Source organism: Geotrypetes seraphini, chromosome 5 (genome assembly GCF_902459505.1).
Source record: "Geotrypetes seraphini chromosome 5, aGeoSer1.1, whole genome shotgun sequence".
Taxonomy (NCBI): domain Eukaryota; kingdom Metazoa; phylum Chordata; class Amphibia; order Gymnophiona; family Dermophiidae; genus Geotrypetes; species Geotrypetes seraphini.
In genome coordinates this window covers 5,473,760-5,490,225 of record NC_047088.1, presented here as the reverse complement: position 1 = coordinate 5,490,225, position 16,466 = coordinate 5,473,760, and the positions used below count along the sequence as shown (strand labels likewise).

The 16,466-nt window shown below is 43.1% G+C and overlaps 1 protein-coding gene and 1 long non-coding RNA gene across 2 annotated transcripts in view; one reads left to right on the top strand and one right to left on the bottom strand.

Annotated features, from left to right (window-relative positions):
- DLG3 (discs large MAGUK scaffold protein 3) overlaps nucleotides 1-16,466 on the top strand; it is a 490,171-nt gene that overhangs the window by 176,021 nt on the left and 297,684 nt on the right. The gene's annotated exons all lie outside the window — the stretch shown is intronic.
- Nucleotides 15,385-16,466, bottom strand: part of LOC117360747 — a 76,426-nt gene continuing 75,344 nt past the window's right edge. Inside the window, exon 3 of the long non-coding RNA XR_004539505.1 lies at nucleotides 15,385-15,618. This is a non-coding gene — a long non-coding RNA (uncharacterized LOC117360747). The remainder of the gene's footprint in view (nucleotides 15,619-16,466) is intronic.

The window sequence follows — 16,466 nt, the reverse complement described above, 5'->3', positions numbered from 1 at the left end:
TGGGAGGTAGAAGTTGTGATTGGTCTAGTCCATTGTTAAAAAACTGCATTGGCTGCCTGAATTCTTTTCAAACTATTAATTTTATGTTTAAGATTCTACAGGGATCTGAACCCGATTATTGTCAAAGTTTGATAAGTCTGTATATCACATTTATAAATTTAAGACCATCTAGCGAAATTAGACTGACAATTCCTCAACTTCATCTTATTGAAAAGTGTCTACTTGCCAGAAGTTACTAGGAAGTATTGGTCTGCAGCTTTGGAATCAGTTGCCATGCAAAATTAGAGATCGACATTGTTACATCTCTTTTAGAAAAGTTATCTTTTTTCCTTATATTTATCTCTTAAGTAATCTATTTGGAATTGTATGGTTTAATCCTGATGATTTTTCAGATAGTTTGTATTTGATCTTATCTTATCTGCCTTGAGCTAATTGGTGAAGGGGAATAGAAATGTCTGGATTACATTAGAGTGACAGACTAAGGGCCTCTTCTATCAAACTGCGCTAGCAGTTTTTAAAGCAGAGAGCCACACTGAATGGACCACACTGCTCCTGACGCTCATAGGAACTCTATAAGCGTCGGGAGCAGCGCAGGCCATTCAGTGCGGCTCTCTGTGCTAAAAACTGCTAGCGCAGTTTGATAGAAGAGGCCCTGTATGTTAAAGAGGGAATTGAGTCACACGGAATAAACATTCTACATAAAACAGAAAGGGCTAGATTCACTAAGGACAACAATCATATCCTGACCACTTTGCGACCCCCAACCCGATTCACTAACCTTACTCCTGATCCGATTTGCACCCGATCCGATCCGTGCATGCAAATAAGGGGGAATGGCATGCAAATGCAGGCAGGAAGCGATTCACTAAAAAAAAACCAGGAACACTGACTGGGCTAGCTGATCCAAAAACAAGCGACTGCTGAAAACCAGTCGTTTGTGCAAAGACCCTGCTCTCTACCGCTCTCTGGCCCGACTCTCCTGCTTGCTGCCCTGCTCTCTGCCCTGACTCTCCAGCTCTTGCTTCCCCACTCTCTGCCCCGACTTTCCAGTCCAAACTCTGTGGTTTTAACCTACGGGTTTAAAGCGGGGCTGTACTACAGCATGTTCTGTTAAGTTCCAGAACACGCCGCAGTGCAGCCCCGCTGCAGGTTAAAACCATGGGCTCATGAAAAAGTAAAAAAGTTTAAAAAAGTCAATTTCAGCAGAGAGCAAAGAAGATGGCCTGCTCATGTGTCAGGATCGCTCTTCAGCGATCCGTGTGGTCGGTTTGGGGCATGCCTCCAATCGGCCTATTTTGAATGCTGACACGTTGTGAATCGGGTGCTAGGCCACCTCAGTGAAGTTAGTGAATCTAGACCAAAGTAGCATGGAATCCTTATGGATAGAAATTCCATGTGTGAAGGAAGGAGCATATTAGTGGAGCCGTTCTACTGTCCATTGGAATAGAATGAGCAAACAGATGAAGAAATGTTTACTGAAATTAGAAAAGCTGGCAAAATGGGTAACAGTATAATAATGGGTGATTTCAACTACCGTGTTTACCCCAAAATAAGACCTACCCCTAAAAATAAGCCCTACTCACCGGTAGCAGCACTTCCCTCCCCCTCCCCCCCCCCCGCTGACCCTTCCATCTCTCCCCCACCAACTGTGAAACAGAAATACCTTGTAACAAACAGCAACATCAGAAGCAATCTAGACAGGCTACTTCAGGCCTACTCGCCCGAGCGTTTCTCTGCTGCATCACTGATGATGTCGGTAGCAACACGGCACACGGAATGCCCGGGTGAGAGAAGGCCCAAAGCAGCCTGTCTAGATTGCTGCCAACATTGTCGTTTGTTACAAGGTATTTCGATCTTGCAGTTGGCGGGGGAGAGATGGAAGGGTCAGCAGCCAGCCGGCGGGCGGGGGGGATGGGAGGGATAGAAGCTGCAAGGGTTCTGCTGAACAAGGGATGGGAGGGAGGGATAGAAAAATACTGCACAAGGGGATGGGTGAGAGGGGAGGAAAGATGCTGCACATGTGAGGGAGAGAAAGGAAATAGGAAGAATTAGGGTGGAGGCGAGGAAGGGAAAAATGATCATTGTACATGAAAAAATAAGACCTCCTCCAAAAATAAGACCTAGTGCTTTTTTTGGGCCCAAAACTAATATAAGACAGTCTTATTTTCAGGGAAAATGGTACCTACACCACAGGGGATCACTGGATATCAATTAATCATGAACAAACAATTCTCAAACATCCAATGATACAGAGCTCACACATACACAACCACACTTTCACATTTTCCACAGTGGAGAAAAAAGCTTCAGATTAAGAGAGCACTCAACCATTAGTCCAAACAAAGGCACTTAAAATGGATGGGCTCATTCATTCATAGGCAAAAAAAACTCCACATCAAAACAGTCAATTAAACATGTAAACACAGCTCATTTCATTTGTGTGTAAGCTCTTAATATAAAAAAATTAAAACATGAAGCAAAAATGCAAATCTGCACACATGTATGTTCCATTCATTTCATTGTTCATAACAGTCCCAACATTGCTGAAAACGCCAATAGAAATCAGGTAGCAGTGCAAATCCCGAAGGGGTTTCCATCTGCCCCTGATGCAGCGTTTCTTTTTACCATATGGGGATTTGCAGTGCTACCTGGATGAATGAAGTTGAAGATTGGCAGATAAGTGACTGATTTCTATTGACATTCTCAACAGAAAAAGATGATTCTTTCTTTGCCCAGCACAGTAAGAAGCAAAACAAAAGAAAGGCAACACCGATGTCACAATACAATACAAGGGATTTTATGGGAAGTCCCAACTAGGATCCTGGTTTCGGCAGAACACTGCCTTCCTCAGGGGACATACCAAACTGATAACAGGATATTAGAGTGGTATCTCTATTTCAGGTAGTCTTAAAAAAAAAGATCTTTAGGTACTGAAGTACGGTTCATAGACAATTGCGCGCGGACAAAATCGCGCAGACAACTGAGCGTGAGACAACTGAGCGCAAGACAAATGAGCGGAAGACAAGTAAGTGCAAAGACAACCGAGCGTGAGACATTTGAGCGCAAGACAATTGAGCGGAACTTATTTACCGAAATGTGCACGAGCGGGACAACTGAGCGCCAGCAACTGAGCGCCAGACAACTGAGCGCACAGCCAAACTTCTAAAGAATCTTGGAAAGGAACTCTCAGTGAGAACCGAAAATGTGTCATAAAAAAAAAGCCAGCACAGGTGCATTAGATATATCTATAATAATAATACCTTAGTTAGCGCATGTGCACTACGATTGAAACTCCGTGCCTCCGTGCCACATTAAAATGTATGCGCAGTATAATAGAACCGCTGAGCAGGGAAGTGTCTCAGCGCACGATATGCTGTCGGTATTCCAGAGCGAATGTGAAATGATTTCATTGGACCAGGGTCCAAGACACACTTCAGAGGCAAAAGGGGTCAAATAGGAGAAGGGAACTAGGGGATGAAAAAAAGGGGTAGGTGGGAGAAGGAGGCTGGAGCTGAGGTTGGTATTGTAAAAAGGGAACATGTTAGAGAAAGGAGCTGACAATGGGGATGTGTAAGATAAGGAGGCTGGGGCATAAAAAGGGATATATGTGAGAAGGAGGCTGCAAAAGGGACATGTGAGAAAAGGGGGATGGGACTAGAGGCTGAAAGGGAAAAGATGGGATAAGGGGGCTGCGGGTTGATAAAAAGGGGTTTGGAGCTGGGGCTGAAAAAAAGGGAAAATGCGAGGGAAGGAAGCTTTAAAGGGGGGTTCTTGGGAAAAGAGACCTGGTGTAGGAGGCTGTTAAAAGAAGACAGTTTGGAGAAGAGGATTGCAGCTTGGGACTGCAAAAGGTGAGTTGTGAGAGAAGGGGTCTGGGTCTGGATTTGGGGGCTGAAAATGGAGACAGGTGTGATAAGGAGACTGGGGCTAGAACTGAGGGCTGAAAGAGCAGGGGTTAGGGTTGGGGGCTATAAAAAGGGAATGTGTGAGAGAAGAGAGTGGGGATGAAAAAAGGGGGAGGTGGGAGAAGGGGGCTACAAAAGGGGACATGTGAGAGAAAAGGACTGGGACTGAAGCTGGGGACTATAAAGGGGGCATGTGAGAGAAAGGGGCTGAAGATAGGAGCTGGAAGAATAAGTGAAGATACAGAAGCAAAGGTTGATGGGGAAAGGGGGAATTGAGAGGGAGTCCTTTGGAGGTGAAGGACAGAGAAAGGGGACATATTTTTAAGTTGGTAAAAAAAGGTAGAAATAGGGAAGATAAAAGGGGAAATGGGAGCCTGAATATGGGGTAAGACATAAGAAGAATGGCCATACTGGATCAGACTAATCTATTCTAGCACCCATTAATGTAACGGGCTTAAACACTAATATATATATATAATGCACCTGTGTTGGTTTTTTTTTTTAAATGACACACTTTCGGTTCTCACTGAGAGTTCCTTGACAAGTTTCTTTGTATTTTTATATTTTGTATGTATGTGTGTATTTTGGTTAGAGTGATGGTTATATTGATGTGATCTGTATGTTAAATGTAATGTATTATTTTGTATGTAAATGTGTAAATAAGGGCAGGAGATAAATAAAAAAACAACAACAACAAAAAATGGCAACATACATGTCTATTTTCCCCAACCTCACAAAGCCCAATATCATTTGACTGTATCTTTTTAGAGGAGTTGGACAAAGAACACTGGAGGATTAAGTAGCTGACTTTCTTTAATTTCTTCAATATAGCAATACATAACATGAGTACTTTTATATAGCCTTCTTAAATGGGGAATATACATGTATATTTTAACCCTGCCCAAAATATACCCTCTTGCAATAAGCATGTACATATTTGTGATTTGGAAATGTATATACCAGTGTTCTATAATTGGGATGTAGACGTATGCAATATGCATACAGTTATGATCATAAGTTGACATATCCCTGGCAAAATTTGTGTAAGATGTGGAAAATATGAGTGATCTAACAAAACACATTTCTTTCATCTTAATGTTTCAAATTAAACCATTATGCATCACAGAATAGCAGAATTATTAAACAAACCAAATCAATAAAGGAAACAATAAAATGGTCCTGTTAAAAAGTTTGCATATCCTTAGTTCTTAATATCGTATATTGCCCCATTTTGCATCAATGACAGCTTGCAGTCTTTTCTGACAGTTATGAATGAGGCCCATTATTTTTGTGTGTGATTAAGCTGCCCATTCTTAAGAACATAAGAATAGCCTTATTGGGTCTGAACAATGGTCTATCAAGCCCAGTAGCCCGTTCTCACTGTGGCCAATCCAGGTCACTAATACCTGACCAAAATTCAAAGAGTAGCAACATTCTATACTACCGATCCAGAGCAAGCAGTGGCTTTTCTTTCTCAATAACAAACTATGGACTTTCTCAATAACAATGGACTTTTCCTCCAGGAAATCGTCTAAACCAGTGTTTTTCAACCTTTTTATACCTATGGACTGGCAGAAATAAAAAAATTATTCTGTGGACCGGCATCGGTCCGTGGACAGGTGGTTGAAGAACACGGTGCTAAGTTGTGGGCCAGACCCCGCCCATCTCTACCCAATCTCCACCCCAGACCCCGCCCCCATAATAGTACTAATTGCACCTTGCATGTCCTGTGCCTCATCTGGAAGCCATCCCTCTGACGTTGCAATGTCAGAGAGAAGGCTTCCGGTTCAGGCGCAGGATGCCCGTAGGAGCCGCTGCCCGTGGCTTTGTGCACTTAATCAGTTAGGAAGAAGCAGCTGGCTCGAAGATAACGCCACATCGATCACACCGTGGACTGGTGGTTGAAGAATACTGTTTTGGGCCTGATGCACGTGCTGGTCCTGTGGACCGGCAGGAAATTTCTGTGGATCGGCATTGGTCCATGGACCGGTGGTTGAAGAACATTTATCTTATTTATTTAATTTTTATTTATTGTATCTTTAATGCATCATTTTTGTAAACCGCTTAGAAACCTCACGGTTATTAGCGGTATATAAGAATTAAATTAAATTAAAATTAAACCCTTCTTAAAACTAGCTACACTATCCGCTCTTACAACCTCTGGCAATGCATTTCAGAGCTTAACTATTCTCTGAGTGAAAAATACTTCCTCCTATTGGTTTTAAAAGCATTTTCCTGTAACTTCAAGTGTCTCCTAGTTTTTGTCATTTTTGACAGAGTGAAAAATCGATCCACTTGTACTCGATCTACGCCACTCAGGCTTTTGTAGACTTCAATCCTATCTCCCCTCAGCCGTCTCTTTTCCAAGCTGAAAAGCCCTAACCTTTTTAGTCTTTCCTCATATGAGAGGAGTTCCATTCCCTTTATCAGCTTGGTCCCTCTTTTTTGAACCTTTTCTAGTACTGCTGTATCTTTCTTCAGATAAGGAGACCAAAATTGAACGCAGTACTCTAGATGAGGTCTCACTTTGAGGCATTATAAACTTCTTGGAATTGTTAATCATTCCTTGTTTAATAATTCCTAGCATCTTTTTTGCTTTTTTGGCCACGACCTCTCACTCTACAATGACACCCAGATCCTTTTCTTGGGTGCTAACCCCCAAATTGGACCCTAGCATCCGGAAACTGTGATTTGGGTTGTTCTTCCCAACGTGCATCACTTTGCATTTGTCCACATTAAATTTCATCTGCCACTTGGATGCCCAGTCTTCCAATTTCCTAAGATCCGCCTGCAATTTTTTACAATCTGCCTGTGTTTTAACAACTTTGAACAATTTAGTGTCATCTGCAAATTTAATTACCTCACTTGTCATTCCAATTTCCACATCATTTATAAATAAGTTAAATAGCACCGGTCCCAGTACAGATCACTGTGGCACTCCACTGTTTATTCTCTTAATTTTCTCGGGAGACTCTCATGAGGATATTTTTCAAAAGCTTTCTGAAAATCTAGATGCACTACATCAACTGGCTCACCTTTATCCACATGTTTAGTCACACCTTCAAAGAAGTCAAGCAAATTGGTGAGGCAAGATTTCCCTCGACTGAAACCATGCTGACTCTGTCTCATTAAATCATGTCTGTCTACATGTTCCACAATTTTATTTTTCGATAATTGTTTCTACCATTTTGTCCAGTACTGAAGTCAGGCTTACCGGTCTGTAATTTCCCAGCTATCCCCTGGAATCCTTTAAAATAATCGGCATAACATTGGCTATCTTCCGTTCTTCAGGTACTACAGACAATTTTAGTGACAAGTTACAGATCACTAATCGCAGGTCAGCAATTTCATGTTTGAGGTTTTTTTAGTACCCTGGGATGTATACCATCTAGTCCAGGTGTTTTATCACTTTTTAACTTGTCAATTTGGTTTAGTACATCTACCAAATTCACTGAGATTTCTTTCAATTCCTTCGCATCATCCCCTTTGAAAACCACTTCCAGTTCAGGTAGATCTCTTACATCTTCTTCCATAAAGGCTGAAGCAAAGAATTCATTCAGTCTCTCAGCTATGACCTTATCCTTCCTGAGCGCCCCTTTTGCTCCTTGATCATCCAGCAGTCCCACAGATTTCCTTACAGGTTTTCTGCTTCTGATGTACCTAAAAAAATTGTTATGAGTTTTTGCAGATTTTTCAAGTTTCTCTTCATATTCTCTCTTAGCTTTCTTTATCAATGCTTTGCATCTAACTTGTCAGTGCTTGTGTCTCTTCTTATTTTCTTCATTCAGATCCTTTTTCCATTCTTTAAAGGATTTTTTGGGGCTCTAATATCCTCTTTCATTTCACCTTTTAATCATGCCAGCTCATGTTTCCTTTTCTTTCCACCTTTGCTGATAAATGGAATGCATCTGGTCTGGGCTTCCACGATGGTATTTTTAAATAACATCAATGCCTGGTTTACAGTCCTAACCTTTGCAACTGATCCTTTTAGCTTCTTTTTAACCATTTTCCTCATTTTATGATAGTCACCCTTTTGAAAATTAAATGCCTCTTCAGTAGATTTCTTTTGCGATGTCACTCCTGCTATAAGCTCAAATTTGATCACGCTATGATCATTGTTTCCTAGCGGACCCAACACAGTTAACTCCTGTACTATGCCTTATATTCCCACTAAGGACCAAATCTAAAATAGCTCCCCCTCTTGTCGGTTCTTGGACCAGTTGCTCCAAGAAGCAGTTATTTACGATGTCTAGGAATTTTACCTCCCTAGCACTCCCTAATGTAACATTTAACTAGTCAATGTTGAAGTAATTGAAATCATACTAGCAACAATCTGGTAAGGCTGGTTACCAGCAATGTTGCAACCCCCAGGAGTCCAAGAGCCTGACTGCGGAGTGAATTGTGATGCTGCCTAGCCCAGGAAGGAAAGTGGAACCAGCTAGGTGTTCATTGCAATCACCTCTCCAACCATAAAGGCTGGCATCCATCATTAGTATCTCCCAGGAGGAAATGCAAAGAGGCACGCCCCTTGAGAGGGAAGCTGTCTGCAGCCACCACTGCAGGCTGCTCCTTGCTTCCAGTAACCATGGAAATGGTTGCTGAAGCAAGTCCGTCTGAGGAGACCAGTGAGATTTGGAGAGGTTTCATGTGTGCTTCTTGCCCAAGATATCACCCCTATGGCTATCACCATTGAACCCAGAACCTGCAGATATTGCCATGCCATGGGAGTCGGACTCTGTAGCAAGTCCGAAATCTGCTTCTGGAGCTTCAGTCTGGGTGGCTTTGGAAGAAAAACCTGGACCAAGGCCATGTCAAGCACAACTCTGAGGTACTCTAGGTGCTGGGTCAGCTCCAGCTGACTCTTCTAGAAGTTGACTATCCATCCCAGGTCCTGGAGGAGTTGGACCACTTTCAAAACTGCCTGTTTCTCCTTCCTCCCTGGACAGGGCTCAAATTAACCAATCATCCAAATATGTGTGCAACTGGATCCCTGCCTTGTGGAGGTGCGCTGCTACTACCACCATGACCTTGGTAACACAGTAACATTTTAAATGATAGCAGATAAAGACTTGAATGGTCCATCCAATCTGCCCATTAGTTACATGCATTATAAATTCATGATTAAATTGTCTTTTTTCTTTGATATTACAGGGCCATAGACTGTAAAGTCTACCTGGTACTGTCTTTAGGTTTCAACTACTGGAGTTGCCATTGAAGCTAACTCCAGCCCATCCATCTCGTTGTTTGCGGATACATAGAGTAACACAACATCCTCATGTTCAAAGTTACTGGAGTTCCCATCAGTGTCCTCCCTAGCCCATCCTATACCAAAATTACCATGTATGGGACACAAATCATGCAAGTCTGCCCAGTATTGACCTTAGTTCTTCAATATATACCATTCATTTTCTAATTAGAGGTCTTCTGTGTATATCCCATGCTTTTTTAAATTTTGTCACTGTTTTCTTTTCCATCACCTCCCTCGGGAGGGCATTCCATGCATCCATCACCTTCTCAGTGTAAAATAATTTCCTAACATTACTCCAAAGTCTACCTCACCGCAACCTCAATTTATACCCTCCACTTTTTCCATTTTCCCTTCTCTGGAAAAGATTTGTTCCTATATTAATACCTTTCAAATATTTATATGTCTATGATATCTCCCCTGTCTCTCCTCTCCTTGAGGTGCAATTGCTAGGCCGAAAGGGAGTACAGAGAACTGGAAATACTGCTGCAGCACATGAAATCACAAGTACTTCCTGGAGGCTGGAAAATTGGGAATGTGGAGATAAGCTTCCATCAAATTGAGGTAGGCAAGAAATTTTCCCAGTGTCACTGCCGCTATGACCGACTGCATGGTCTCCATGCAAGTGCGGCACTTTCAGTACAGCATTGTCCGACTTGAGGTCCAGAATTGACCTCCAGTCATCTGAGCCTTTCTTTGGCACAATGAAATATGTGGAGTATCTGCCCAAACCCAATTCTTCATCTGGGACTGGCTCTATAGCATGAATATCCAGTAGCCTTTACACTTTTGCCTGAACTGAGGGCTCTCTCTGGCTGTCCGACTGGAAAATGTACAAAAAAGTCTGGAAGGGAGGTAAAGAACTTGATTTTGTAATCTTCCCAAACAACTTCTAGGACCCAATGGTCTGCACCAATCTGAGCCCACACTAACCAATAAGTTGACAGCCTGCCCTCTATCTGTGGGGACTTGGTCCCTGTCCTGAGGTCATTGTGCTTTCTTGGAAACTAGAGAGGGGCGAGAGCCAGAGGCTTGCTGTCTTCTGCCTCCACTAAACCTCTGCCATGACTCCTGAAAGGGCCTCTGCATCGCTTGGCCTCCCGCATAAGGAAGGAATCTTTGACAGCCTTGAAAATTCACACATCCTGGAGCCATCCAGAGTCTGCTGTCCGGCAAGGCCTTAGGGCAATGGTCTATTATACTGGCCACTAGGTCATCCAGACCTTTGCCAAATAGCATTTGTCCTGAAAGGGAAACCTGCTCAGGGTGGCTTTAAAGACTGAATCTCCTGCCCACTGTCTGATCAAGAGCATCTGTCGAATGGAGACAACATAGGCTGACACCTTGCTCATGACTCTGATGATGTCATACAGAGCATCAGCTATATAATTCACCCCAGATAGGAACATTTGCGGGTCTTAGTCTTCCTCCAAGGCTGGAACTCCAGTAAGGTGTGGCAAGCATGTGCCACAAAGGAAGCCACAGCTGCCACCTTAATCCTAGGGTCAAAACTTCAAATTGTCTCTTAAGGACCATGTCCACTTTACAGTCTTGAGTATCCTTTAACAGCGCACCTCCTTCACTAGGCAAGGAGGGTCGTTTGGTGACCTGAGCCATCAGCGAATCCACCTTCGGCTGAACAAACAGCTGCTGGAAATCCGGAGCCATAAGATAAAGCTTGGACAAAGTCTTAGCCACTTGCAAGGACCCCTCTGGTCTGTGACCAACTTGTGATTTCCAGTTGCGAGGGAAAGTATGCGTTTAGAGTAACTGAGCCACTCATAATTGAGCACTGCGACAGAGGCTTTCCTCTGGTCCAGGGCCACTACCACTTTTGTTCACTGTTAAGACTCTGCCATAGAAATTGCATCCTAGGACAATAATGGCATAGAATCAGACTGATGACCAACCTAGTCCAGCTGTGTCCTTGTCTGGGCAGGGAGATCCCCTGCTCCACCACCCCTGAATCAGACGCTGAGGATCCTTGGCAGTTCAAAAAGGCATTTCATGCAAGGCTCACAAAATCCATGGTGAAGCCTTGTACTGGGGGTCTTGAAGACCTTGGCAGGTAACTCCTGCAGGTCCATTTGGGCTCCATGGCAACCATTCTTCTGCACTTAACCAATGCACTTTTGGAGGACTCTGGAAAGGGTCTCTTCTCATGGGATCGCACCTCCTGTGGATCACCAGCCCTGGAGGACTCAGAGGAGACTGAACCCAAGGCTCCAACCCCTTCCCACAAGCCCCACTGCATGCGGGACATGGACGCTCCTCAGCTGGCAATCCAGCGCAAACCAGGCATGATACATGAGTAGGAAGACTTGAGGGATCCATTCCTACGGATTTTGATTAAATTCTAGGGGTTTTGAGGCAGATGGAGGCTTTAGAAAAAAAGATTATTTAAAATCCAAGATGGCTGTCACCAGCAAATCACACCAAAAATGGCCCGTAGGGGATTCCCCTGAAGTACACAAAATACAGGGAAAGGGGTTTTAGAGATTGGGGACCTTGGTTCTGGCTGCGGAAACATTCAAAGTTCACTTTTGGAGACCTCCCTGATTTTTCACATAAGGTATAATAGCCTTACTCACTGTGCCATGCGCCTGCCTACTATAGCTTAGTAGTGCTGCTAGGACAAATGGAGAAGAACTCCACCTCACAGGTTCACGTAAACTTGGTCTTCAGGCTACCAGTTAGACTGATGTCAGATGGAGCCTCAACCCCTGGAAAGCACAGTTACTTTCTGTAACAAATTATCCAGGGACAGCAGGCAGATATTCTCACATGTGGGTGATATCATCCACGGTGCCCCGGTACGGACACTTTAAAAGTGCATCGCCACTTTAAGAAACTTAGAAAGTTCGCAATAGCCCGAACCGCGCATACGTGAGTGCCTTGCTGCCTGACATAGGCGCACGACTCCTCAGTTCAGTATGCCAGCTAAGAAGCCAACCAGGGGAGGTGGGTGGGTTGTGAGAATATCTGCCCGCTGTCCCTGGATAACACCTGTTTTGGTAAGCAACTGTGCTTTATCCCAGGACAAGCAGGCAGCATATTCTCACATGTGGGTGACCTCCAAGTTAACAAGAATGGGATGGTGGGAGTGTTGGCCTTTAAGAAAATAAATTTTGTAATACTGTATGGCCAAAGTGCCCATCCCGTCTGGAAAAATATTCCAGACAGTAATATGAGGTGAATGTATGAACTGAGGACCAAGTAGCAGCTTTGTATATTTCATCAATGGGAGGAGATCGAAGGAAAGCCACAGAAGCTGCCATAGCTCGAACTTTATAGGCTGTGACACGACTCTTCAATTGTAGCCCAGCCTGAGCATAACAGAACGATATACAGGAAACCAAAGAGTTGGAAATCGTTCACTTTGAAACAGGATGCCCCAACTTGTTAGGATCAAAGGAGATAAAAAGTTGAGGAGATGTTCTATGCGACTTTGTCCTGCTGAAATAATAGGCCTAAGCTCGCTTGCAATCCACAGTGTGAAGTGCCGTTTCTCCTGAATGAGAATGAGGCTTAGGAAAAATACTGGAACCACAATTGACTGATTGAGATGAAATTTAGTGACGACTTTCGGCAGAAACTTTGGATGTGTGCGAAGTACCACTTTGTCATGGTGGAACACTGTGAATGCTGGATCTGCCACTAATGCTTGAAGTTTACTCACTCTTCTGACAGAAGTGAAATGAGAAAAATAACTTTCCAATAAGGTACTTGAGATGAGCCATAGACATTGGTTCAAATGGAGGCTTCATTAACTTAGCAAGAACCACATTGAGGTCCCAGGCTACTGGAGGTGGCTTGAGAGGTGATTTAACATTGAAAAGGCCTTTCATGAATCTAGAGACCAGAGGATGAGCAGTTTACCCTCAAGTGGTTGATGAAAAGCTGTGATAGCGCTGAGAAGGACTCTAATAGATGTAGACTTGAGTCCCAAGTCAGACAAAAGGAGAAGGTAATCCAAGACTAGTGAAACTGAGATGGATTTTGGATCATAGTGATGAAGACACCAGGAAGAAACATGGGTCCATTTCTGCTGATAGCATTGTTGAATGGCAGGTTTCCTGGAGGCTTCTAAAATAAGTCTTACAGTTTGAGAAAGATGAAGTTCCGCTGCATTCGGCCCAAAAGATACCAAGCTGTCAGGTGTAGGGACTAAAGTTTGGGATGTAGAAGTGAACCTTGACTCTACATAAGAAAAGATGCAAATATCAGCAGATGTTTTGGCTCCCTAAAACTGAGTTGAAGTAGAAGGGAGAACCAAGGCTGCCTGGGCCATTGAGGAGCTATGAGAATCATGGTGGCTGCCTCCTGCTTGGTTTTAGAATGAGAGAAGTGGGCAAAAACGCATAGAGAAACTTGCGTGTCCAATCCAGTAGAAATACGTCCGCCTCCAGACAGTGAGGCGAGTAAAGTCTGGAACAGAAATGGGGCAACTTGTTGTGGGGAGATGCAAACAAATCCACTTGAGGAGTGCCCCATTGAGAAAAGATGGGATGGAGAGCTGCAGAGTTGAGCGTCCATTCGCAAAGCTGAAGAATTCTGCTGAGCTTGTCTGCTAAGTAATTCTGTTTCCCCTGAATGTAGACTGCCTTGAGATAGATGTTCCGAGCAGTCACCCAAAGCCAAATCTTTTGAGCTTCCTGACAAAGAAGGAGAGATCCTGTGCCTCCTTGCTTGTTTAAATAGTACATGGCTACCTGATTGTCCATGCGAAGCAAGAGGACTTAGTTGGCTATGAGATGCTGGAAAGCTTTGAGAGCATAGCAAATCGCTCCGAGTTGTACAAGATTGATATGGAACTTTTGCTCTCTGGTGGAATGACTTTGAGTCTGAAGACCATCTAGATGTGCCACCCAGGCATAAGTTGACGCATCTGTGGTCAAAACTTTTTGATGAGGAGGCGTGTGAAACAGAAAACCTCTGGAGAGATTGGAAGATATCATCCACAACTGAAGCGACCGTTGAAGAGACGAGGTTACAGAAAGTGCTGAGACCATCGAGGTGTCCTGAGATGGAACCTCACCAGAGGAGCCACTTGGACTGTAGACGTCATGTGGTCCAGAAGAACCATAATTTGCCTGGCAGAGATTAACTGGAGCCAGCCCACTTGATGACAAAGAAACGCCCTCATTTGTGTGGTGTCTAGAAGAGCCCCAATGAACTGAAGCCTTTGAGATGGATGAAGCTTGGGGAAGTTGATCTTGAATCTCAAGTTCTGAAGAAATAAGATGGTGCGATTTGTCGCTAGAATGACATCGTGATATGAAGGGTCTTTGATGAGCCAGTTGTCCAAATAAGGAAAGACATGAAGACCCTGAGATCTCAAGGCCGCTGCCACTACGACCAGGCACTTCATGAAGACTCTGGGAGATGTCAAGCTGAATGGGAGGACCTTGTATTGATAGCGGTGATGTGCCACTCGAAACCTGAGATATTTCCTGGAAGCCGGATGAATTGAGATATGAGTGTAGACTTCCTTGAGATCCAGAGAACATAAGCCAATTGTTGTGCGCTAAGAGGGGACATACAGTGGCTAGAGATAGCATGCGAAAATTATCTTTGACCAGAAACTTGTAGAGGGCTCAGAGGTCTAAAATCGGTCGGAGAACTCCCATCTTCATTGGTACCAGAAAATAACAATGATAGCTCTGATGGGCATTCCAGAAAAAGAGTTCCAAAATTGCTTTGAAGAGTGGACTAGGGGCTGGCACTGGTGCATTGCTTCCCAAGGGGAGTACTTCGAAGGTGACCATAGTGATATTCAGCAATGAGGTATGTAGTACTTTTTCTAGGAATACTTCGCCAACTTAATTATCAGAACGATATGTACTATCAACTACCAAATTGAGCATTGAAATAAAAAAATAATGAAAAGCTGCATGAAAAACAAGATATGTGACCATCTGATATGTTAAATATCTGAGAAGTGTCTGAAATGTTAAATATTTGTATACTCATGAATTATACCCCCTTTTTACAAAACCATAGGGCAGTTTTTAGACCAGCTGCAGCAATAACAGCTCTGCTACCACCATGACTGGTGCTAAAAATTGTGCTACGGCTTTGTAAAAGGGGGTTATGTTTGCTATTTGTATTTCATTTTTATTGGTTATTTTAATTGGTTTCTTTTATTTACTCAAATATTTTTTACACTATGTAATTATATATTTTGATATTCATGTAAAGGATTTTACTTCTTCTATATTTGTATGCTTTTGGTTTTAATTTTTTATATTTTTCTACATTTTTTACATGTTTAGACTCCAGATGCAGGCCTAGTGGCTGAATCTTGTTTCATGTTGAGTCTTCTTGCACAATAAGGTCATCTAGGTAAATGCCATTGACTGTTTTGGTTTTTTGTCTCCCACGCTGTGGTGTTGCTTGCTTGGACTTGCGGTGGATTTGTCTTCTTTTTTTCCTGCTCCAACAGTTGTCAACCCAGGTCACATGTACCTGGCAAGATCAAAAAGAGTAAAACAGATTTTATGTTGCTTAACCTAGGAATAAGCGGTGGATTTCTCCGTCCATCTTAATTATTACATTACATTAGTGACTTCTATTCCACTTATACCTTGCAGTTCTAGGCAGATTACAGAAGAAGATAACTGGACATTTCCAGGAAGGTTACAGGAAACGGTGCTAATTACATGGTTGAGAGATTACTTGGAAAATTTCATGCTTGGGAACAATATGTTTTAGTTTTTCTTGATAAATTTTCTGATTAGCAAGGTTTTAATTTCCCTTCGGAATATTTTGTAGTTGGGCATAGTTGTCAGTATGTTTGAGAGGTGGTGGTCTATTTTCACTGTTTGCATTGCTAGTAGGCTATTGTGCATATTTTTGCGCTGTGTTCCTTTGATTAGGGGGTAAATAAATGAGGTCTGAGTTCTCCTAGGTCTGGTTGATTTGTTTCGGTTTAGGCGATCGGTTAGGTAGGAGGGGGTGGTGCCATTCATTACTTTAAAAAATATAGAGTAAAATTTGAAGAATATTTGCGCTTGTGTGGGGAGCCAATGTGAGTCTAGGTGTGCGGTGGTGATGTGGTCATATTTGCTTAGTGAGTAGATCAGTCTGAGGGCTGTATTTTGTAGTGTCTGCAGTTGTTTTGTCATATTTGCGGGGCATGGCAGGTGGAGAATGTTGAAGTAGTTCAAAAGTCCCAAGACTAGGGATTGAACTATGAGACAATATTGCTCCCCGTCTAAGAATTTTCTTATTTGTCTCAGGTTGTACATGGCTCCAAATGCTTTCTGGATGGTCTTGTTGATTTGAAGTTACATGGTGCAGCATCTGTCTATCAT